Here is a 25,247-nt window from a genome sequence, read left to right on the forward strand (position 1 = left end):
GTACAGCAGGAACCGTAAATTAGCTGAACACACGGAATGGGGACTCTAGAGTAAGAGGTGTGCTGTGGTGTTTCCTAGTCTCTAATTAGGCCCTTTGTTCTATGTCGTCCCATCTTTCTTCTCTGTCTTTTTGTCTCTTTCCAGCTGAAAGTAGAAATCACAAAAACTTACTGATGGTTTGAACATTTTTATCTTCTATTAGCATGAGTAAAACAGTTCTGGTGTATTTATTTTTATTTTATTTATATAGCACGTTTTACAATCAAAATTGTCTCTAGGTGCTTTACAGAAACCCAGACCAGACTTGGGAGATATGATCCCTTTTGCTGATTCCTGTCAAAACTCTAGCTGCTGCATTCTGGATCAGCTGCAGGCTATTAATGGAGTAATTGGACATTCTAATAATAATGAGTTGCAGTAGTCCAGCTAGAAGTAACAAAAGCATGGACAAGTTTTTCTGCATCACTCTGAGAGGGGACGCTCCTAATCTTAGCAATATTATGGGGGTGAAAGAAGGTGGTCTTAGAGATCTGTTTGATGTGATGGATAAATGACACGTCCTGATCGAAGATAACGCAGAGCTTTCTCACAGTTGTACTGGAGGCCAAAGTAATGCAATCCAGAGAGAGAATATTATTGGCTGTTCTAGTTCTGAGATGTTTGGGGCCAAAAATAATGACCTCAGTTTTGTCTGAGTTTAATAGTAAAACATTCAAGGTCATTCAGTCCTTTTTGTCCTTAAGACATGCGGAAGTCTGGCTAATGGCTCTCTTTCTTCAGGCTTTATGGATAAGTACCAGCTGAGTGTCATCAGCATAACAATGAAAGTTTATGTCATGTCTCTGAATAATATGTCCTAGAGGGAGCGTGTATAAGGTGAACAGGATCGGCCCAAGCACTGAAACCTGTGGGACACCGTGATTAACCCTTGTACGTAAAGAGGAAACATCATTAACGTGAATGAAGTGAAATCGATCTGATAAATATGATTTAAACCAGCCTAGTGCTGTCCCTGCGATCCTAGTCTCATGTTCTAATCTGTAAAAGAAAATGCTGCTGTCTACAGTGTCAAAGGAAGCACTAAGATCCTGTAGAACAAGTATAGAGACAAGTCTGCGGTATGATACCATGAGGAGGTCATTTGTAACTTTAACCAGTGCTGTTTCTGTGCTGTGATGGGCTCTGAACCCAGACTGAAACACTTCAAACAGACTGTCCCTGTGTAGGTGATCAGTTAACTGACCTGCAACCATTCTTTCATGTACCTTCTAAACAGATGTGAAGTTGGATATTGGTCTATAGTTTGCTAAGATGTCTGGGTCAAGTGAAGATCTGCTAACAGGATTTTTAAATGCCTGTGGTACATAACCTGTTGTTAAAGACAAGTTGATTAACGCCAATCAGAGGAAAGACATTCTTGAGGAGCTTAGTTGGGATGGGGTCTAAGAGACATGTAGTTGGGTTAGATTTATTAATACTGGAGGTTAGTGCAGGCAGGTCTAGGGGCAGGCAGCTGTCCAGAGGTGGATTTGGACTAAAAGAGGTTTCCAAAGATGGCAGTATATTGGCTATCGTGATGAGATCTTGATTGACTTTTTCTCTAATGTTAGTGATTTTATTGGTGAAGAAACTCAACAGAGCTGTGAGTCTTTGTCAGCCTGGCTACAGTGTTAAATAGAAAACGTAGGTTGTTCTTGTTTTGCTCTATTAATGATGAATAATAAGCTGTTCTGGCTTTACGAAGGGCCTTTTAATACGTCAATAAACTATCTCTTCAGGCCCTCTGGGATTCACCTGATTTGAAGGAGTACCACTTCCTCTCCATCCATCTTGATACCTTCTTGAGTTTTCAGATATTTGAATTATACCACATCCCATCCCATTATCACAGTATCGTCTGAGTACTTCTGCATGTGGCAGAGCTCCGCCTGGTACTGGAAAGGGTATAGAGTGTGAACAGGACCGGGGAGAGCACTGTGCCCTGAGGTGCCCCGGTGCTGCTCAGCAGGGTGTCAGACGTGCACTCGCCCAGCTTAACAAACTGCGGTCTCTCTGAGAGGTAATCCTCGATCCAGGAGATCAGGTGTGGGTCAACCCTCATGTTGCGCAGCTCATCTCTCAGGAGGACTGGCTCAATGGTGTTGAAAGCACTGGAGAAGTCGAAGAACATGATCTTCACAACACTGCTTCCATTGTCGAGATGACAGTGGGCCTTGTGCAGCACAGGATGGCATCATCCACCCCTACCTTTGCCTGATAGGCAAACTGCAGGGGGTCCTGGGCGTGCTAGGCCTGGGGTCTGAGGTGGTGGATCATCAGCTGTTCCAGTGTCTTCATCATGTGTGACGTTAGGGCCACCGGTCTGAAGTCGTCCTGGGTCTCGGGTGTGGCCTCTTGGGGACTGGGACAAGACAGGATGTCTTCCACAGTGTTGGAACCTTCCCCTGGTGAATGGAGGCAGAGGAGTAACTAAACATTTCACACACCTTGCAGAAGACGGGAGAGGGAGAGCCAGGGGGAGAGCAAGTGGCATGCTAGCATTAAGCTAAGCTGAGCTGAATGACAGAAATAGAACGGAGATCGGCAAAGGACAGAACCCAGAGTTAATAAACTTTTACTAAAGTTCTTGTGTACTTCTTTGTTCAAACCAACCACAGTAAAAGATAACACAAAGTATGTCGATTAGGGTAAATCCGCAACACCAAAGACCAGAAGAGCAAGCAGGACAGAACAGGAAGTGATGCAATACGTTACCGTAGCTGATGCCAGACAAAAAAATATAGATCATTTTGTCAGGTCAATACTAAGGATCTCAAACAGTTCCTGTAGTGCATTTTTGTAGTTTGCATCTGTGGCAGTGTACACAGCACACAAAACACACAAAAACACTGGTGAATTCTCTGAGCAGTTAATAGGGCTAGAAGCTTAGTTGTAAAAAATTCAGGATTTGAAATACATTATTTATGGTGTGCCTCCCCTCATCGAAACCATAATCTTGCATTCTGTCGGCATGCAACATGGTCCGCATTTCAAGTGCAGTGCCTTGGTCTGAGATGTCATGGTGGAGCCAGGTCTCTGTAAACATGTTGCCACAAACAGTCTCTGAGTTGACATTGCTGAGATAGCCTGGTCTGGGTGGTTTTCTGTCATATGCAATATATACTTCAGTTGTATAGGCCAAAAGACTAGAAATTATGAAAACAAAAGCTTTGCAAAGTTTATAGAAACTACCAGCCACCACATGTGCATGTGCCCTGTCAACCATGAAGCAAAGTCAGTTGACCCGTAAGATTTTCTGTCCAATAACAACCAGACCCTTTCAGAAAATTGTTAAAATTTTAATGAAGTCACACAGGTAGAAGCTGTACAGATTTGAAGTGACCAGTCAGGCTATGCCTGTATACACTGTTGAGTCCTCTGCTCAGTTAACCCATGAGGGTTAACCATCCATGTTCTATACCACTTATCCATCAGGGTGGCGGGGGAGCTGGAGCCTATCCCAGCTGACTACAGGCGAGAGGCGGGGTTCACCCTGGACTGGTCGCCAGTCAATCACAGGGTCAACACACAAAGACAGACAACCACACACTCTCACACTCACACCTAGGGGCAATGTAGAGTAGCCAATTAACCTAATGTGCATGTTTTTGGTATTGTGGGAGGAAGCCGGAGTACCCGGAGAAAACCCACGCAGGCACAGGGAGAACATGCAAACTCCACATAGAAGGGCCCAGACCGGGATTTGAACCTGGAACCCTCTTGCTATGAGGCAACAGTGCTAACCACTGCACCACCACTGCCCAGGGTTAAGCTTCTAATGTATTGATCCAAGAAATTGTGTTATTGTAAGTTGTATACATGTGCATGTGCAGGCCAGGTGTGTGTGAGTGTACGTACCTAGCTATAAATAACTTCAGTGAAGTTGACTTAATTTTAACGTTTTAAGAATTATTATTGGTATCGATTTTACTGGAACTGGTGTGATGGTAGATTAGTGTATACTGGACTTTCGAGGCCAAGACTGATATTATTATATAACAATAACAATAATTGCATGTTGGCTGATTCACTCACTGTACATTATCCCTTACCTATGGACTTAAATATCAGGCTCTCCTGGTAAATAAATATAGCACCTATTGTACCACTGGCATGCTGGCATTGAGGAGACACTATGTCCATGCTTGTATGTACAGAAAATGAAAACAAAGCAAAAATCAGGTTTTAAAAATTTTAAACTCATAAACACCAGAAACATTTTTACAGCAGCAGAATAGATTGATACAATCTTAAAATGTGCAACTCTCAAAAAAGAAAAATAAATCAATCAATAAAAAATAAAAAAATAAAGAGCAGTCATTTGCCAACCAATGAAATCTTGCTTGCAAGTTTATCAACTGATCAATGCATAGAGCAACTGAGGTCAGCCCAGTAAGCACCATCAAGTGTGGATACAGCTCCTTTCCTCAGAGTTTCTCAGTCAGATCTGCGATTTGAAAAAATAAATAAAACCCAACAACTTTCATTCACATATCTACTTCTCACAGAGCTTTGTTGGGAGTAATCCTACAGAAAAGCAGCATCGGTAAATAAATAATGCGCTGATTTCAAAGAGCATAAACATTTTGGAGGCGAGTGCATGAGTGTTCTTAGCATTCTGTCTGAAGTTTCATATGAGTAACCTATTCCTAAGGAGGTGTTAAAAAGTGATCCATGGTGCCCAGCTGCATAGTAGATGACTAAGCACCAGTATTTCCTTTTCTTACTAATTTTTAGAAGTGAAGGGACCAGTTCATTTCAGGTGTTATTGGGTTTCAGCATGATACATTTTGTTCCTGAATCTATGATTTCAGAGGGTTATTAACAGGCAGCTCACGTCACTAATCACAGATCGGCTCTTTGTAACTGAATGAAGGGAAAGGAATTACAGCCAGTTTCCTCTACCAGATGGCCACTCACTTTCTGGGGGAACTACGGCTTGTTTGATGTGTCTTTTGACCCTTTGAAATTGCATGAGTTCTTTCTGCTGAAATGATAAATCTTTATGAGAAACATGAGCTGGCAGGCTTTTGAAAATGTGCTCTGTGATGTTAAGTTGAAATGGATACCCCCTGTCAGAGCAGCCTCAGCAGAGGTAAAGAGAGATGGATGCTCTTTGTTGCAGACAGATTTAATGCCCCTGATTTGCTTGTTGTTGTTGATTTATCACACGTTTTTGCCATGGTAAAATCAAACATTTGTAAATGTAGGATTCAAGCTCAAGGCTTGATGCTAAGATTTTCTCAGGGAGCACATATGTTCCTATGTAAAAAATGTTCAAGTAAAACAGAGTTTATCAATAAATAATTTACATATTTATACTGCATATAGCTGTATGCGTTTGAAGTTTAGAATTACTAATTGTCACCCAAATACTCAACACACACATTCCACACTGCTCTATTCAGGAGCAACTTGTATGCAAACTTTAGTTCATACTATTGTAGTGATACATTTCTCAGTGTTGTTTACCTTCTCTTGCTTGTCACCGGCTGTGTCGTCACAAAAACTCTATTGTGGTAAGTGGGACTTAAACTTTTTTCAGAAGGTTAAGCGATGTAGGCTGTCAGAAGAAATGGACTGACTATCTGTGATGTGACCTGTCCTGTCTCGTCTCATCTCGTTTTCTACCGCTTACCCGGGTCCGGGTCGTGGGGGCCGCAGTCTCAGCAGGGAAGCCCAGACTGTCCTCTCCCCGGCTACTTCCACCAGCTTGCCCGGGGGGGGGGGACACTGAGGTGTTTCCAGACCAGGCGAGAGACATAGTCCCTCCACTGTGTCCTGGGTCTGCCCCGGGGCCTCCTCCCAGATGGACATGCCCAAAAAAACTCCTCAGGGAGACGTCCGGGAGGCATCCTCACCACCTCAACTCGCTTCTCTCAGTGTGGAGGAGCAGCAGCTCTACTTCGAACTCCTCCCAGATGTCCAAGCTCCTCACCTTATCTCTAAGGCTGAGCCAAGCCATCCTGCGGAGGAAATTCGTTTTGGCAACTTGTATTTGCAATCTTGTTTATTTGGTCACTACCCACAGCTTGTGACCACAGGTGAGGGTTGGAACGTGGGCTGACTGGTAAATCGAGAGCCTTGCCTTTCGGCTCAGCTCTTTCTTCACCACAACGGACCGGTAAAGTATCTGCATCACAGCACATGCTGCCCCAATCCAGTGGTTGATCTGCTCCATTTTTCCCTCGCTCATGAGCAAAACCCCGAGATACTTGAACTCCTCCACTTGGGGCAGCAACTCTCCTCCAACTGCCCTCTTGAGACTCAAGGTAGTTTCTTGTTGTTTCTTGATGTCTGTGTTTCACATTCCAAGTTAATGGAAGTAATCATAACTAATTTATTTTGTAAGTTGTGGATATTTAATTGGCAGTATGCCCATGCTGTGCCTCACTGTGCCATGACCAAACCAGTGCCAACCAACCAATTTTCTTCTTCCCTTTGAATTTGATGGCTTACATACTGGTCCATTTTGCAGCAAAGGTTGTGACCTGGGGAAAGCCTTTAAAACCCACTGAGCCAACTGAAAAGTGGACAAGGTTTGGGACCTTACATTGGATAGAAGGCCCCAAGCTGAGGTGATCTTAATCTTGAATTTGGGAGATTTTTCATTTTCATCCCAAAGTTTTTGATTTGAATTGAAATGTAGGCTACTTTTAGTTTTCAAACAGGTTATAATGTAAACATATTCATGAAAATGTGCAAGGTATCCCCAACATAAAGGAAGGAGGTCTTATTGCTATTTGGTGCAAAATGAAGCCGGCCATGTTCATAAACTTCTTTTTGTCATCAGCCATAGAAACAAGAAAGTTTCATTATCTCCCAGAAGTGAAAAGGCTGTGTTTGTTATGGGGTTTAGGTGATTAATTTAGGTGGCTGAGACTTTTTACTTCAATGTCCTTCTTCCCTGCTGGCTTATTCCTGTTGGATAATTATTATGTACTTGACATGTGCCAATGGAGACATTTTGGTGGCACATTTTCTTTCTAGAGCTTGGGCTGAGGAGACAAAGTGATTGGTTTGCAATATAAAAGCACAGCTATATGTTGTTCTTTTTTTGTTGTTTCAAAGCTGTAACAGCAGATTTAGCCTGACCCTGCTTCCTAGATATTGTTTATATAATTCTGAAGGATTTTGAAAAGTAATTGCTGTACCATTTTTCAGTCCTGTATCTATAAAAAAGCAGATCTACAACCAAGAGTTTTAAGGCTGCTTACATTAACATTACAAATGTATTTGTATGTGTTCAGTAGCTTTTTCTGTACCAGCACAGTTTTTCCTCCCAGTATCGTATTGTCAACCTTAAAATTCTGGCATATCCTTAGTGTGTACAACAGCCATTACATGTGCAGCATCGTGCATGTGGACAGGTTAGGTTAGGTGGTTAGGTTAGGGAAACATTGTGAGTGTCTGTGGCTGCAGAAGAAAAAGTTCTATTCAATTTCACTTCATTTCATTTATTGTCAGTGTTATGACTCACAGTTGGAGTTCTTCAATTCTTGGGTGGAAATAAAACTGTTCTGGTTGAATCATCAGATATTTTTTTTAATTGCACATCTACTGTTTGAGCCACGAGAGCAGCGATACCACTCCTCGTTAAAACATTATATTCTTTGTGCTATCCCATCTTTCACCCTACAAACAACAAAATGTGCTGGTGCCAGTCCTGTTGTGTTTGTCACAGCACTGATGAATTAATACATCTGAACACATCTGTAATCTTATTCATCTACTTTGTACTTGTGTTTTGTACAAATGACTTTAAAAGACCAGTTTGACCCTTTCCAGACTTTCAAAAGCAAACAAACAAAAAAAACCACCTAGTCCTACTTCTCTCCTCTGATGACTCCAGGTAAGGCATGAGGGAGGGGTCTGTCTTACCTGTACTGGGTCAAACCCTCACATTGCTTCCCACCAGAGCAGAGCCCGCCTCTCAGCCTCCAGCTGAAACCTAACACCTGTGACATCATGAACGTAGACACTGGCTGGGTGGTTGGCTCTGCTCACAGAGCTGCAGGCTGTTCACTGCTCTTCACTCCCAGGAGAGATCAGGAGCTCTGACCCGTGCTGCAAGCCACAAGGAACTGATCTGTGCTGAGACTGATCACCCTGCTGCAGAGATCTGAAGCCTCTACCTGTGGCTGACCTCAGCGGCTGCACACCTCCCCCCAGGCTCAGTGCTCCGTTGGCTTGGAGGGAAATTGTTTTATGGGCTTTGTAGAAGAACTGTTCACTTTTGAGGAAGAACGTCAAAGGCTGCCAGCACTAATTCTCCTTGGGATATTTTAGTGTTTCTCCATGGAGCTTGACACAGGTAAGCACTTGCCATTCAGCAACTTCTGAAGTTTTCATGCTGAACATGGCCACCTGCTCACACCCCCTGAGACTTTTATTTTTTCACTGTAGGTTCGAAAGTGACTCAAGGCGTCTCTTAATATCATCCTGTCACCAGTTTAATTGTAGGATTCATGGATTTCGCTCAACAACAAAAGGCCGTGATGAGTAGCTAGTTCGATACAGATGAGGGTGCACTTACACATGCACACTCACACAGATAGCAAGCAACAAAGACAAAGAGGAAAAGAATGAACCAACAAGGCACTGAAGATTTCACTTAGCCTGGAGGAGTGAAATTTTGAGTCTGGTGTTTTCCATTGCAGAAACAGAAAGAGTTTTGCTTCTATCTTTGTTTGATACTTGCCCTCCTACACATTTCACACAACCTCTGCTGTAAGAACACAACTAAAACACATTTTCGGAGGTAATAGCTTTCATATTTATTTTAGTTGTAGAGTAATTTTCTAAACAAATTGCTCCAGGTACAGTTATACATATAAATACTGCCTATTACATGAAGCAAAAATCCAGATGATGAATAAAGAAAGCACTATAGAGTCTTATAACTAACATCTGGTGCAACAGCTGAATGTAAAAAGTCCAAGGTGATGTCTTAGAATGTTTTGTCTGACCAACACAAAAGCTGGTGCAAGTGATTTTTAAAAAATATTTTTGTAGATCATTAATTGACATGTTTAAGTGCTATTGCTTTGCATTTGCAAAAAGCCAGATATCCTTTGTAGCCGGTCCAGCCATTTGTGATGTTAAAGGCAGTGTGCCTGTAGCTGTAGCCAGGAGCTTAGAGATACCTAGGTCAGAAGTTCCCCTTAACACACTCCTCAGCTCGAATTGTCTGGAAGGTTTGTGAGATGTTCATATTTTATTCAAGTAACTGTTCAAATATATTTTATCTCTCAGTGCTGTTCCAGATTTGTTCACGTTAAACTGAAAAATCTTTATCTATTATCTAATCTATCTATTATTCTGTCGGCCTAAATTTGCCAGACTTAGACATGCTGGGTGTAAAACTGTGATACTAAGTTTAAATTACAAACTCGACCTGGTTGTAAAAGCACACAAATTCAAAATAAATAAATAAATAAAAATAATGTAGAAGAGATAGAGATAGAAGTAGAGGTGGATTGCCTCAAGTAAAAGTAGAAATACCATACTGTAAAAGGTCCACCTTTGAAAACGGTGCAGTTGTCAGCAAACATGTACTTAAAGAGTCAAAAGTAAAACTGTTCACTGCAGAAAAATTATTTTTATAATATATTTTTTATAATTTTATTGTGCAACTTTGTGCATTTATCAAAGTCATTTTCTTTTTAACTGCTGTAGTTGTAATATTCCCAAAATCATGTGAAGGTAAAATTCTGAGCATATAATTATAAATATACAGATGGGAGCATGTGTAAACACATCATCTTCCAAACTCTGCGAATACATGTGAGGGGGAAAAAAAAAGACATCGTCCCCATTATGATCCAGTATTGTTATAAACCATATTCCCCGCCAGTTAAATGGTGCTGATGCAACTTTATATTGTATTGTTTTAGCGTTTCACTGCTGGTATACTAATTGTTTTTAAAGGTTTATGTGTGAATGGAAAACTTGTATATCGTGTGGACATGCCGTCAGTGGTACTGTTTAAAACAAACAAAGACAATGCAGTGGAAATGGAATGCAACAAGAGGCTGGGCAGGGCAAAAGTAAACTTCCCTCTCCCTCCAGGTCCAGGTGGAACGCTGTTTGCTGTTACAGTAGGTCATCACCTTATCACTGCTTTAAAAACCCCATCTCATGTTGTTTTTGACCTCAGCATTGAGAGCTTTCCACAAGTACACCCCCCTTTTCCTTCTCCGTCACTCAGCCTCCCCATCCTCCTCCGGCTCTGCGCACATGTTGGAATCTGAGAAAGGGCTTTGCAGGTTAATTGCCTCTGAGATTCCTGCACTAATGGAGCTAATCCCGCCTTTGTGTAGTTTGCGCTCTAGATTTGAGCTTGTTTGTCAGGTTGTTATGTGAGGTCGTATGTATTAATTGGACAGCATTGAGACTCTGGGTGCTGTTGTCTTTCTGATGAATACTTCTCAAGGAGCTCAGGGAGGTGTGTGTTCATCGAGACACAAAACCACAACTAAAGACATACTCAAGGAAAATAAATGCTTACTCACACACACATCCTTATGTCTGAAGTCTAGGTGAAACCTTGTACCACAGCTGGATAGACATCAAACTGAATTTGCCATTAACCCTGGTAATTTGGTTGCTTTATGAAGTATTTCACAGAACTCTTTTCCACTTTGATATACAATTTCCAAGTCCCTTCCCTCGATTACAACCTTAAGATGCAGAGTTCAAAACAGATTAAATTTGTTACATGTTATTTTCTTGACTCACTTATTTAGGGTGTTTTCCATAACTGGGTTTGGTGTGGAACTTAATCCCTCACACGCCCCCGCTCTTTGTAGAGTGACATTGCATCATTATAAATTGAGGTATTTTTTTTCCAGCATTGTCCTTTTGTTTTCACGCTTATTTCCGTTTCTTTAGTTTAGTTTTAACAAGAAGCTATCCATTGCTTATCATAAATAAGAGATGTAAATACTGCGCTTCAAGGTTCCTTTTGTGATTTGAGTCTGAAGGAATTCTCTTTTGCCTTTAGAGGCCAGTTACAGGCTCCCTGCAGCATCTTCCGACTGCTGCTCACCAAGGGGCCTCTCTGATTTGGGCCAACAAAAAGAAAATCCTTAAAGGGATTGTTCAGGAGTTTGAATAACGTGTCTGATTCATAATGAATTTCAGTTTTTTTGAAAGACTCGCTGCACCATCATTGTTTTTAGCATTTTGTGGGCTAGCTGTGATGAAAACTGTTTCCTGTTCAGTACTTTGCTCTGTTGGCATAGAGTGTCATTCAGTAGAGATTTCACCATTTTGGACATTATGCAATTTGTCAATCGTACAAATATATGTATCAAAGTTAAACTTGATTCAGTTCAATTCAGTTTCTTTATGTAATGCCAAATCACACCAAAGGTTATCTCATGGCACTTTCCAAATAAAGCAGGTCTTGACCAATTTCTTTCTTTTCTTTAATTTGTTTTTAATAAAGAGAGACCTGACATTGCCCCATGAGCAAGCGCTTGCCAACAGTGGCAATGAAGAACTTCCTTTTGGAAGGCAGAAACCTCAAAGCAGACCCTTGCTCTAGGTGGGTGGCCATCTGCCTTGACTGGTTGGGTCGCAATGGGAGGTGGTGAGATAGGGGGCATCAAAGTGATATGTACAGTAGCTACTATAACATAGCGTAAATGTATATTATATATTTGTGTGCATATATTAAGTATATATACAGACACATATATATAATATATAGGTGTTTCATTCATCATTCATGCTTGTAGGGCTTGGTCACACGAGCATTAATAGCAGAGCAGAACAGTTTTCAATTGTTCCTTTCTACATTATCAGGTTGTAGTTACATGAAAAGATAAATACCAGTCTCTTGTCTGTATGGTAAACTTAAAGCGACAGCCATCCACTAGCTTTGCTCAACATAAAGACCGGAAACAGAAGGATGAAAGTTAGTCTCTGTTCAGCGGTAACAAAATCCACCTTATATATATATATATGTGGATTTATAATTTTTAGCATTTTGTATATGCGGTTAAACAAAGCTAATTGGGATGGATGGCTGCCGCTTTAAATTTACCATACAGACATGAGAGTTGTACTTGTCTTTTCATATAACTACTTTCCCTAACCTGATAATGTAGAAAGGTTAAAGGTTATTAAAAAGTGTTGTGCTCATGTTCTTGTGTGGTAATAAGTTTGAAAATGTTGTTACTATTAAAGCTCGTGCTACCAAGCCCTACAAGCATGAATGATGAATGAGACACCTGTGGACCTCCAGAGCGGCTCCACAACACTGCCTGTGTGTGAAGTCACCAGCAAAGGATGAGTCCCAGCAATGGATGAGTCCGAGCATGCCTGCTGTCGGGGGGAGGATGGGGGTGCTGGTGGTGGTATGTGTGTGTGTGTGTGTGTGTGTGTGGGGGGGGGGGGTTATTACAGGAGTTATGGTTTTGACAGGAGTTATGGTCTAAGACAACCACTCTTTGCCTTTGTTTCAGTGAGCCACGCTGAACGGGACAATAAAATGAAAAGCCGGGAAGGGCTGGGATTCTCTGAATATGTGTCATCATTCAAACATGAAGGGGGATATTTATCATCAGACAGAGCTGAGGGGCCACCCTTGTCTTGGCCAGCCTGTCTGTCTACAGATACATTAGTATGCAGATGGCTGATGTAGAGAGAAATGAGTGATTCAGTGCTACTGCTGGGTAAGGTATTTGAGCTCTGTAAAGCTAAGTTTATTTTGTTTTGTTGTTTGAATATTTTTTCCAGTTACAAAACTGCCTTTGGAACTGAAATTTAATGTGATGCGGGAAAAAAACAAACCAACCAAAAACAGTGTCCATATTAATCTGATAATACTATCATATTTTAGTTTTCTGTTTCTGGGCAAGAATGTCATGTCCCCATGGAACCCCAAGAATAAAAGTTGGTGGGTTGAGGGTTAATACATCTAGAATTCTTGGAGAGTGCTTATTGTTTTATGCTGCTAACTAATTTATGCGCTCAGTGATTCTTTCTCATATACATTTTTGTGCAACTTTAGATTAGTCTAAAGATTACACACAATTGTTCAATAACAATTTTAATAAAAGAGCCACGAGGTTTCACCGCTGCCATCATCATTATTACTATTATTTCTTTAGGATCTCCTCTTTAAATGGGCTAATATTGGAGTTGCTCACTAAATGTCTAAATACACAAACTAGAAAATAAAAACAATGGCTCTAGATGGCACTAAGCTTGTGGTGACCAAAAAAAGAGAAAAACTCAACAGTAATATCTCCAGAAATCATGACCCAGTTACTCAAAATAATCCACAGACCTTGATGTGTTATGTTGGAAGTATTTTATTTTCGTGTCACCACATATAAAGAAACCTGGATCTGCTCATGGATGAGAGGCTAGTTAACTAACCAAAGGTGACATCATAGCCTAATGTTTACATCCCGCATTGTCATTAAATGAAACCTCACTATACTGAAGCTAAGCTAAACTACAGTCACAAAAGTAGTTTACTACATCAAAGTTATTTTTGTTTTTTCATGAACCTACTTCATTCCAAGTCAGTACTCTCTGAATACTATGAAACTTACTTCATAGTATGAATCTTTCAGAAAAAGTAAATGGATTTTAAGATAAGATTAGTATTGATCTTTAGTCTCTCTAATGTTGGATTTGTATTAATTTTCCAGCTTACTTCAAGTGATCAGAATTCTCAGGCTCTCTGTTGGCTATGTGAGGCCTTAGCTTCCACTCTCTGTCTCTATCTCTGTATCTATATATTGTGGATGGCCATACTGTGCAGGTTTTCATGAAAGTTTACGATTGCGGAGGCTTTTGATCACAGCACACTGACTGCCAAGGAAACTAGGCTGCTCTTACAGTAATCGACTGAGAGATGGCTTCCAGAGGGACAAAAATTGTTCATGCAGTTGCTTTCATCCCATCCATGAGACACTCGGGAAATTTACTCGTGTTGGGCTGAATGAAGAGTTCTGCTTGTCCCTCAAAACTTTTGTCAGTATTATAGCATTAACATTTTTACTTAACCTTTCAGTATTTTTTTATGCTTTTTGTTACAACCGAATTTGTGTCTTTGAATATCTTAATTTTGTCAACAGAAACAAAGAAGCTCTGAATTAGTAACATCATGCTGTCCAATCTTCAGAAGGTGGCTTAGTTGCTTGACTTGTTGCACTAATAGACAGCTTCTTGCATTTAGGAATCTATCACTAATGTTGTAACTACCAGATTTATGAAGTACATTTATTAACATTTCCACCGAAATTAGTAAACATCCATCCATCCATCCATTTTCTATACCACTTTATCCATGTTGTGTTGGGTTGGGGATGGGGTGGGCTACCCCAGGTGACAAGGGATGAGAGGCGGGTACAATTAATCACAGGGCCAACTCAGAAAGACAGGCTATCACTCTTGCTCACACACTCACACCTATCCTAGCTGACTGCGGGTGAGAGGCGGGGTACACCCTGAACTGGTCACCCGTCAATTGCAGTACAACCACACACGCTTACACCTAGGGAGTAGCCAATTAACCCAATGTACATGTTTTTGGTATTGTGGGCGGAAGCTGGAGTACCAGGAGAAAACCATGCAGGCACAGGGACAACATGCAAATCCTACACAGAAGGGCTCAGACCTGGACTCGAACCTGGAACCCTCTTGCTGTGAGGCGACAGCACGAGCTGCCACAAATTACGCAACATGTGGCAAGTAAATAAATAAATATAAAAACATGAGCTTAGGAGAAGTAATATTTACCTTATTTTCAGCTGCTTAGTCGTGATGTATGATAGCACTTCCTTTACAATCCATTACCGCTTAAAACCTAGGCTGGTAGCAAAGATACCAACACAATATTGATATTGCAGTACCAGTATTAATAAAACAGCAGTATTCTGTAGCTTTTAGAATGTGGGGAAGTCCTGTTGTTTGAACAGCAACACACAAACTAAAGCACTGACAGACGTTAATCACTTTCCCAAGGTCAATCACAGTGATCGATGACAGCAGTAGCTTCTCATTCTCTCTCCCTGTTCCGGGATAATGCCTGCAGTGCCAAGTGGTGCCAGTGCCAAAGGACCTGATTGATTTCAGACTGATTTAAGTCACCTGTCTTCTCCACTTTTTCAGACCGCATCTGCATAACCTCATTTTATTCTGTATTGTAATTAAATCTCAGAGGCTTAACAAGGTTAGTGTTGCTTCTACACTACCTCACAGTCCTCCCACACATATCACATATAGCAGTTTCTGGTGTTTCTAATCTAAAATGTCAATAAATGAGAACTAACTTGATCTAAATGTTAAGATATATTGCATTAATGGCAGTCATCATGTTAGCGTCAGTTGTCAAATACCTAAAATGGAACTAAATTCTCTATCCTTATCTGTCATCAGAACAGGCAGGGCTCTCCACTTCATCATGGATTCAGATATTCAGATATCATGGATTCACATTTTCATTGGATGATTCATGATTTCATTTATGTAGAAAATACATTACCAGAATCGGATGCTCAAGCTACTTTGTAAATATGACTACAACAACAATGATTTAGCAAGTAGAATCTTGGTTCCCTTTTAGAGGTTACTCCATTATTGCAATGAAAAATGAATTACATTGTTACGTGCATGGTATTAACTATTTACAAAATCATCATGCATGTTTAATAGAAATATGTGTTGTAAACAACACCCCCCCCCAACCCCCACCCCATGACCTGAGTTGGCTGTTTTTCACTAAAATTGATTAGGACATTGGATATCAGATCTGTGGATTAATGAAAAGATTGGTGTTTGACGAGTGCAGTGTTTCATCTCCCTGCATTAATATGTCAAGGCTCTCTGAGGGTTGCTTCTCATCTATGTGCTGCAACAGACCGCTGACAGACAGTCTTTCTTCCTGCCAGCTGTCTGGGTCATCAGTAAGTGAATAACCTCGTTGGCAAATAGCCTGTACAGCATCTCTCTTGCTCGACACAGTGATGTGGAGTCTAATCAGTGTCTGCAGAGGAGCACTGTGGGACTGCAGAGATAGCCATGACACAAGACATTGACTGCAGGCTTAATTCTCTTCTTACATCATGTCTCATTTAACAACTCACAGTGGCTACACTCATAAACTCTTATTTGATACAAATCACTGTTCTGCCAAACCACACAGCGCTTTACTCTCTCTCTCTACAATTGTTGGCATTTAAACTTAATTTTCTTATGCAGATTAGTTATGTTTCATTGATCCTGTGACAGACCGATTTGCGATTGCGATTTGCATTCTTACAGTGTTCTAAGTGCATGCGACACTGTGTCGCAACACATTGTGAATCTGCTTTGCAACATATGGCTGGCACACTGAATCCGCTAGTCCTTAAATACACACCTCTTTCATGTAAGTAAAACATAGGTTTGCTAACATAGCCTGTCTTCCTACTTTTCAACACATATTTTATATTATGATATAAACATATATAGTCAGCAGCAAAGTAGGTTGATATTGGTGATGAGTTTTCTTACCGGAAACTTTCAGCTCCCTGGTGATCTTCCAAGCACTCCATACCATGTAATTCTGCCCAGGTGTAAAGGTGAGAATAAAATACATGCCCAACCTGAGGCCATATTTTTTTTCTCATATTTTCCTTTATACTGACTGAAAGCTCCCTACACCAAGGCTATCTATTGGCTACACTCTTTTTCACTCCTCTTACAAGACATAGTGAATTTCCTTGAAATACATGAGAGAGGTACAGAGAGAGATTTTGAGAACATTGAAAATAAGCAAACCTGAATTCAGGCCAAGTCCAAAGCCAGACTGTGTCAAGCTGGGTAGCAAAGCCCTGACCCTGAACAGGGTAAGTGGTACAGATACAAAGAAAGTGATTTTTTTATTATTTTATTTTGCCCAAATATATTCAAATTGAGGTTCGCCTATTGTTTGCTTAAAGTACACAGTTACCTAAATTAATTGGAAAGACATTGGTGGGTTCCACTTTGGTTTTCATTTCATTTTCTGTTAGCTGTTATTTCTTTTTTTTCTTTTTTTCTAGCTGTTGCCACATTTAATTCACTCCTTTATTAACTTTTAGACAGTTGATGATCAAGTGTTCAATTGCATATGTTTAACTGGCTAAAAGGACACCAGTCAGCTCAGTGCACACATCGTTTTCAGTTTTGTTAGGCGAGACAGTAGTTTTGGCACTTCCTCCCTCCATCTTGACTAAATGATTGCAGCCCTTATCTCCACGGACTTTGGACTTGAAGTGGAGACAGGTCAGGCTAAGGCACAATGAAGGCTGGGGGATTTAGACCTTAACAGAACTGCTGAATACTCCTTTATAGGTTGTAGAGCAGGGCTCATCGCCAGTACGCCATGAAGCCATTCAGCAACTGTTCTCTCTTCAACTTCTCTTTTTATCTCTCTGATTGAATATCTGTTCTTCTTTCCAGTACTGTTCATTCTGAAAACTCGACAGAGGTATCAAAACTGAGATAAATTAGTTTACTAGTTTCAAATGTTAAGTGTTAAGAAAACTGGTCTTCATTTCTCCTGTTTATGATATTAACAAGCAATTCAGCACTCTTTGTCTTATTTTATATGTGTACAAATGCATAAATGCAACATTAAAAAAGCACCACCGCTCCACAGGAATGCATTCAATTACAGCAAAGATTTCCTCAAAAGTTGCACCTAAGTAATGAACAGCAACCAAAAGGATAATTTTCTGAAATTCTTGAAAACAAAAAACACTGCTTTGAAGCTATTTTTATGGATTTTATCTTTATTTGACATTGAGTGCCAGGAGGGTGGCAGTAAGAACTGGAGGTGTAGTGCAATTCTTTCACTGTCGGAGTGCATGCATGTGTGCACACATGGTATTTAACCACTTTGTTCCTTGTTCTGAAACTGTCCTACTCTGTAATTCTTAATTATTATTATGGAATATAGAAGAGGTCAAGAAGTTTTATTATTTGTAATTATAACCAAGTATGTGTAGTACATAGAGCAATGAAACAGCATTCCTTCAGGATGCTACATGGTGGCTACATGAAAGGAGTACAAATAGTGAGTATAAAAAAATAAGTATAAATGAGTATAAAAAAAAAAAATCAAAATACACCCATTTAAAACATGAGGTATAAACACAAAGGACAGACAAGACAGTGCAAATATGAAGGACAACAACACAAAAAACAGGACAGAAGAATGCAAATGCAAGAAAATTCAATGACAGGTTTTGTTATTATTTGCATGTACAGTTATGCCATTCTGCCATAAAACTTGCTGAGAATGTTCATGTATGATGAAATAAGTTATACACATATATTGGGACAAATATAAGTTTTTTGGCATTGGGGCTCTGTACACCACCACACTGAATTTGAAATGAAACACATAAGATGTGGGCACCCACACAGAAAGGAAATATATGAACATATATCCAAATATATGCAGAATATATGTTGCATGTATGCCATGTTTAGGGTCATATATGTGCATGTATGTGGATATATAGGAAATATATGTGACATATATGACATATATATCCACATGTATGCCACAGTCAGGTGCATATATTGTCATACATAATGCCTTATATGTAGCTCATATATGTCTGACTTTTTCCATATATGGGCTGAGATTTTTCTCATTTCCAACATGGAAGCAAAGCCAAGGACCTCAGCTGATCCTGGTGTCTCCATACAACCGGCAACTGTTTACATTCATAAAAGTTTTCCTCTTTTTTGCTGGAATTTTGCTACATCACGGCCTAACAAAATGAGTTCATTACAGTAAGTGCACTTTAGAATATTTTATGCATATTTTGTCATATATTCCCACCATGATAAAGAACCCCACACAGAAAGAAAATATATGAACATATATGTTTTTTTATGTATACCACATATATTTTCCAACATATATGCATATATTTGAAGTTGACCCCCTACATATATGTCTTTCAACTATATGTACACATATATATAGCATATATTTACATATATATGTAAATATATGTGTGCATATATGCACATTACTTTTTGCAAAAAAGAAAAAATCTATGGAAAGATCAATTTACCAAGTGACTGAAATTTTAAAGTATTTACAGGAACTTTGTTTTTGACATTTTCTACAACTTCTATTTTCTGACACTTGTAGCTTTTCAAAATAACACTAGAAAACACTCTCTCTTTTGTAAAGCTGTTACATAAACCATCTCCTTTGATATGTTCTGTGGAGAAGAACTCCATATGGCAGTGTGATTTGAATATTTTTCCTCACAGGCTGTGCACTTAGCTCCTCAATTCAGAACTCCATATTAGGAAAGAGTATCCTAAAAATCCAAGTGAAATATTTCATAAGGCTTTATTTTCAATTTGTGCACTGCAGTTTTCCGTTTTTACCTTGGTCATGACAGCTTGTTTGTTAGATTCTATCCCTCTACTATCTTTAATGCATCTATGTTTAAATCCTAAGTACTGTATGTACTCAGTATTATCAATGTATCCCTTTCTGCAGGTATGTGTGATCTTGATTTGGTTACTGTAACAAATGGCTCTCTGTGGCAGGTTTGCCTGGATGACTTTGTGGATGACTTAAATTCAATTCAGTTTCAATTCAGTTTATTTATATAGCGTCAATTCACAACAAAGGTTATCTCATGACACTTTCCAGTTAGAGCAGGTCTAGACCGAACTCTTTAATTAAATTTTGTAATACACAGAACCCAACATTCCTCCGTGAGCAAGCACTTGGTGACAGTGGCGAGGAAAAACTGCCTTTTAGACTGCCTGGCTCAAGATGGGCGGCCATCTGCCTTGACCGGTTGGGTTGAGAGAGAAAGAGAGGGAGAGAGAGAGAGAGAGAGAGAGAGGTGGGCAGCAAGAGAAGGAGCACACAGAGATGTGTGCATGAAAAATACTAGAAGTATTGGAACTATAGATAATGATAATGATGAAGTATACAGAAGGTACTATTGCAATTATGATACCAATAGTAGTAATAATAATAAGTTCCATAGTAGAGGAGCTTGATAACTAAAGGCTTTGGTTCCCAATCTACTTTTGAAGACTCTAGGAACCACAAGTAACCCTGCATCTTGGTAACGTAAAGCTCTGGTGGGACAATAAGGTACTATCAACTCTTTAAGATATGATGATGCCTGGCCATTCAGGGCTTTATACATGTGGAGGAGAATTTTAAACTCCAATGTAGAGAAGTCAATACAGGAGAAATATGAGCTTTAATGCTGGTTCTTGTCAATAATTGTGCAGCAGCGTTCTGGATTAGCTGGAGAGTCTTTAGAGACTTATTGATGCAACCTGATAAAAAGGAGTTACAATAATCCAGCCTGAAAGTCATAAATGCATGGACTAATTTTTCTGCATCTTTCTGACTCAGGATGTGCGTAAATTTTTGCAATATTGCGGCAGTGAAATAATACAGTCTTTGAAATGTGTGTTATGTTTGAATTAAAGGACATATCCTGATGAAAAATAACTCCTACATTCCTTACAATAGAGTCAGAGGCCAAGGTTAAGCCATCTAGAGTTGCTATTTCATTGGATAAGAACAATAATTTCAGTTTTGTCTGAATTTAGAAGCAGAAAATTACAGGTCATCCAGTTTGAACACACCTGAAGTTTGGCTAGCTGATTTGTTTCATCGGATTCAAGAGTCTTTATTTGGGCACAGGCACAATGATGGAGGACTTCAGGCACACAGGGACCGTGGACAGTTGCACAGACAGATTGAAGATGTCCAGAAAGACTTCTGCCAGTTGGTCAGTGCATGACTTCAGAGTGCGTCCTGACACCTTGTCTGGACCTGCAGCCTTGTTGATCTTAATCCTCCTCAAAGCAGAGGTCACGATGCAGCTGCAGGACGAGAGGCTGCTGAGGCTGAGGAAGATGTGGTGTTCTTTTGCTGCTTGGAGAGTCGAAGCGTGTGAAAAAGCTGTTTAGGGTGTCAGGCAAAGTCAGGTCGTGGCTGACCTGCTGGTCATTGCACTTATAGTCCGTGATGGTCCTGATGCCTTTCCACGTGTTACGTGGATTGTTGTCATTGAAGTGCTCCTCAGTGTGCTGCTTGTACCTGTGTTTTGCCAGCTGGATGCCCTTTTTCAGTTCTTTCCGGGCCCTGCTGTAAGCCAGCCTATCTCCTGACCTATAGGCTACATCCCGGGCTTTTAGCAGGGGCCACACTGTGCCGTCCACCCATGGCTCTTGGTTAGGAAAAACCGTGATTGTCTTTGTGGGTGGGACAGCATCAGTACAGAAGTGAACATAGGACAACACAGCTGATGTGTTGCTGTGTGCTCAAAGCAGTCCTGTAAGGCTGAGGAGGCCTCCTCAGTCCAAACCTGGATGGTTCTGGTGGTGGGTTTGGTCCTGCAAATCAGAGGTCTGTAGGCAGGGACCAGCTCCACAGAGATGTGGTCAGACATGCCCAAGTGAGGAGCTGCTACAGCCTTGTATGCCCCTGGGATGTTGCAGTAGACCTGATCCAGTATATTGTAGTCTCTGGTTGGAAAGTTGATGAATTTGTGGAATTTGGGGAGAACAGCTTTTAATTCCACATGGTTTAAGTCCCCAGCCCCTCAACCCTATCAGGTTTCATTGACAAGTATAATTGTGTGTCATCTGCATAACAGAAAAAATGTATGCAGTGTTTCCTAATAATATCACTAGTGGGGAGCATATAATGGGTGAATTGTATTGGCCCGAGCACAGAACCTTGGAGAACTCCGTGACTAACTTTTGCGAGTATAGACGATGCACCATTAACAAACAAATTGAGATCGATCCGATAATTAGGATAAATAGGATAGGATAGGAAACCAGCTTAATGCAGGAAACCATCTTAATGCAGCTCCTTTAATGCCAGTTAGGTGTTCCAATCTGTGTAATAAGATAGAATGGTCAGTGGTGTCAAATGCAGCACTAAGGTCTAACAGTACAACGACAGAGATAAGTCCCTCATCTGATACAAGTAGGAGGTCATTTGTCACTTTGACCAATGCTGTCTCTGTGCTATGAGCCTGGTTGAAAATCCTCAAACTACTACTTTGTAGAAAGTCAAGTAGTTGATTGGCGACTATTCTCTCAAGGATCTAGGAGAGAAATGGAAGGTTAGATATTGGTCTGCAGTTGCTTAAAATGTCTGGATCAAATGCTTTTTATGGAAAGGTTTGACTACAGCTACTTTAAAGGACTGGGGTATGTAGCCTGTTATTAGGGACAGACTGATCATATCTACTAGACAGGTGCTAAGTAAGGGTAAAACTTCTTTGAGCAGCTTAGGGGTGGGGTCTAAGAGGCATGCTGTTGGTTTAGATGAAAATATGAATGAATTTAGCTGATGTAGGTCAATGGGAGAAAAGCAGTCAAGATAATTATCTGTTTCTACTGCTGTTTCTAGGGCTCCAGTGTTTGAATGTGGATTAGTACCAACTGAGGTCAGTAGGTGTTGAATTTTGTCTCTGATGTTTAAAATCTTGTCATTAAAAAAGGTTATAAAGTCATTGCTGCTGAGGGTCACAGGGATACAAGGCTCGATAGCACTATGGCTCTCTGTCAGCCTGGCTACAGTGCTGAAGAGAAACCTGAGATTATTCTTGTTATGTTCAATTAATTTTGAGGAATAGGCTGCTCTGGCAGCCTGTAGGGTCTTCCTATATGATTTAAGGCTGTCTTGCCAGATTGAGTGACATTCTGTGAGTTTAGATGAATGCAATTTTCTTTCAAGTTTTTGCATTAATTTTGAATTTTCATTTTGCTCTAATATGCGAACCTCAGTTCAAGGTTGGGTGTGAATGAGTAAGGATAAGGCTTTCGAATGAATGATAGTTGAGTTTAGGCTTTGCATTGAATGATAAACTTGGGTCAAAAATGGCTGCAACTCCACCTCCTCGGCCTCCTGCTCTCTTGCTATCCACCTGACTGACTTGATGGTGACCTCACCTATCTCAGTATGCCACTTACCTTCTTGTCCAGGCCATGGTTAGCTCCCGTCTTGACTACTGCAATGCCCTTCTGATGGGCCTCCCCGCAGCAGTCAAACCTTTACAAATGATCCAGAATGTGGCAGCGCATGTGGTTTTTAATGGACCCAAACGGGCTCATGTCACTCCATTACTCATCCAACTACGCTGGTTACCCATGGTAACCATAATCAAATTCAAATCTCTAATGCTAGCCGACAGAGTAACTTTGGAGTCTGCACTCAGCTACCTGAGCACTCTCATTCAGGCTTACAACCCTTCTCAGGCTCTACGTTCAGCAAATAATCTTCATCTGGCTCTGCCATCCCTTCACACAAGGCACTCCCAAGCCGGACTTTTCTCCCACAGTGTTCCACATTGGTGGAACAGCCTACCAGCCACAGAAAGAGCAGCGGCATCCCCCTCTTCCTTTAAAAAGCACTTAAAAACTCATCTCTTCCAACTGCACGTTCTCTCCTAACATCCCTATCCCTAACCCTCTAACACCCCTTCACCCTTTCATGTTCTCCTGCCCTCCACTCCTGCTCTTCTACTTAAGCACTTCTGATTATGCTTTAGCTCTTATTGCTTTAGTCTAATTCTATTGTACCGAAGCTTGTTACTCACTCTGTAAGTCGCTTTGGATAAAAGCGTCTGCTAAATGAAGTGTAATGTAATGTAATGTAGATGAGATGAGATGAGATGTGGTTGAAAGTAAGATTGTCTCCCACTATGGGGCATATTTGGCAGTCAACACTATGAGCAGTGAATATTTCACACTATAAATTTAAATAGTACTGTACAACTGAATTATATAAACATAAATATGTTAAGCAAATAATTTAAACAGAATAAATCTGCTGAGGTTATTTGTGTAAGATTTAATGGTGCCAAGTAATGCACTACTTTAATTAAACACAAATCTGGTTTGGGAAGTGGTGAATATTCATCTGCTTTTTGTTTTTGAAGGTTGGAGAGAAAGACTCTCGACACAGTCACTTCAGTGCTACATTACCTGTATGATCCAGCACTGGGTAACTGTGATGGACATTTTTTTCATTATTTTTGGACAGGAACTCCCTCCAAAACATATACTTACAGTCATGGTTGTCTGGAATTTTAAATCATTCAGAGGCTCAGTATTATCTCTCCGCTATTGTACCAGACCTCTCTTCATTCTTTGGGATGTCACCAGATGATGATGGTGAGTAACAATGAATGTGTGTTACTTCACAACTCTATTTAGCTGTGAGGCTTTACTTTTATTACCTCAGTTCCACAGTATTCACAGTAGACGTATTTTAGCCTTACTGTGGCTGTTGCAAGGGCTAAACGAGGAAAGTGGGCTCTTTCTTGCTTGTTTTACAATTTAAATATTAAATCTAACCTACAATCCATTTGTTTATTTATTTGCCACACAGGGCATCAGAAACTACACTGAAAAAAAAGAACAAGCTGCATTTACTTAATTCAGTAGTGGACACTGGTTGCACACAGATGTTTTGCTTTGGAGCAGTTATTCATATTCAATAAACCTGTGTATTTTGTGTTGATACAGTGTGATTGAAACATGTTTTGATAAAGTAATTTGAGCTCTTGGAACATCTTAATCCTTCATAATTTTATCACTTTATTCCAACACTATTCAATAACTTTTACGCCAATACTATTTGGTTACTTAAATACTGTACTACACGTTACTTTCATATTACATGTTATTATTATATTTTAGTGTCAATTACACATTACAATGGAGGCCTTAAAACAGATTATATTGTTCCCTTCCAAGATGGTTGCCACTAACCACTAGTAACCTTTCAAAACAAAATGTCTAATTTCACTGCAGTGACAGTAGGTAAAGAACTGAACTGACATTAGTGTTCTACTGTAACACAAATCAACGATGAATAAGTAATGTCAGTTTTTCAGTGTTTTACCGACTCAGTCACAGCATAGAAATTAGACCTTTTCTTTTAAAAAAGGTTACAGGCAACCATCTTGGAAGAAAATACATTTTGTTCAAGGCTTCTATTGTCAAGATTAAATTAAATAACAATTATAATTGCAAACAATTCGATGTAACTAGAGAACTGATTTGAAATGCAAAAAACATTAGTTACCATTGCCAATCCAGCTTTCCACCTTTCTATTAACTCTCTTAATCATTAATATTACCAATTTTTACCCCAATTAATAATAAAAATGAGCCGTTGCATGTCAAAACCT

General features: G+C 40.1%; 1 protein-coding gene across 13 annotated transcripts in view; it reads left to right on the top strand.

The window, feature by feature from the left end:
* ptprfa (protein tyrosine phosphatase receptor type Fa) overlaps positions 1–25,247 on the top strand; it is a 284,242-nt gene that overhangs the window by 58,512 nt on the left and 200,483 nt on the right. Inside the window, exon 1 of one of the 13 annotated variants that reach the window (XM_046392939.1) lies at positions 8,070–8,353. The exons of the other annotated variants lie outside the window; for them this stretch is intronic. The gene's annotated coding sequence lies outside the window, so the exon portion shown is untranslated. Of the gene's footprint in view, positions 1–8,069; positions 8,354–25,247 lie in introns of those variants that run through there. 13 annotated transcript variants of the gene reach the window in all.

Source organism: Scatophagus argus, chromosome 6 (assembly GCF_020382885.2).
Source record: "Scatophagus argus isolate fScaArg1 chromosome 6, fScaArg1.pri, whole genome shotgun sequence".
NCBI classification, from domain to species: Eukaryota; Metazoa; Chordata; class Actinopteri; family Scatophagidae; genus Scatophagus; species Scatophagus argus.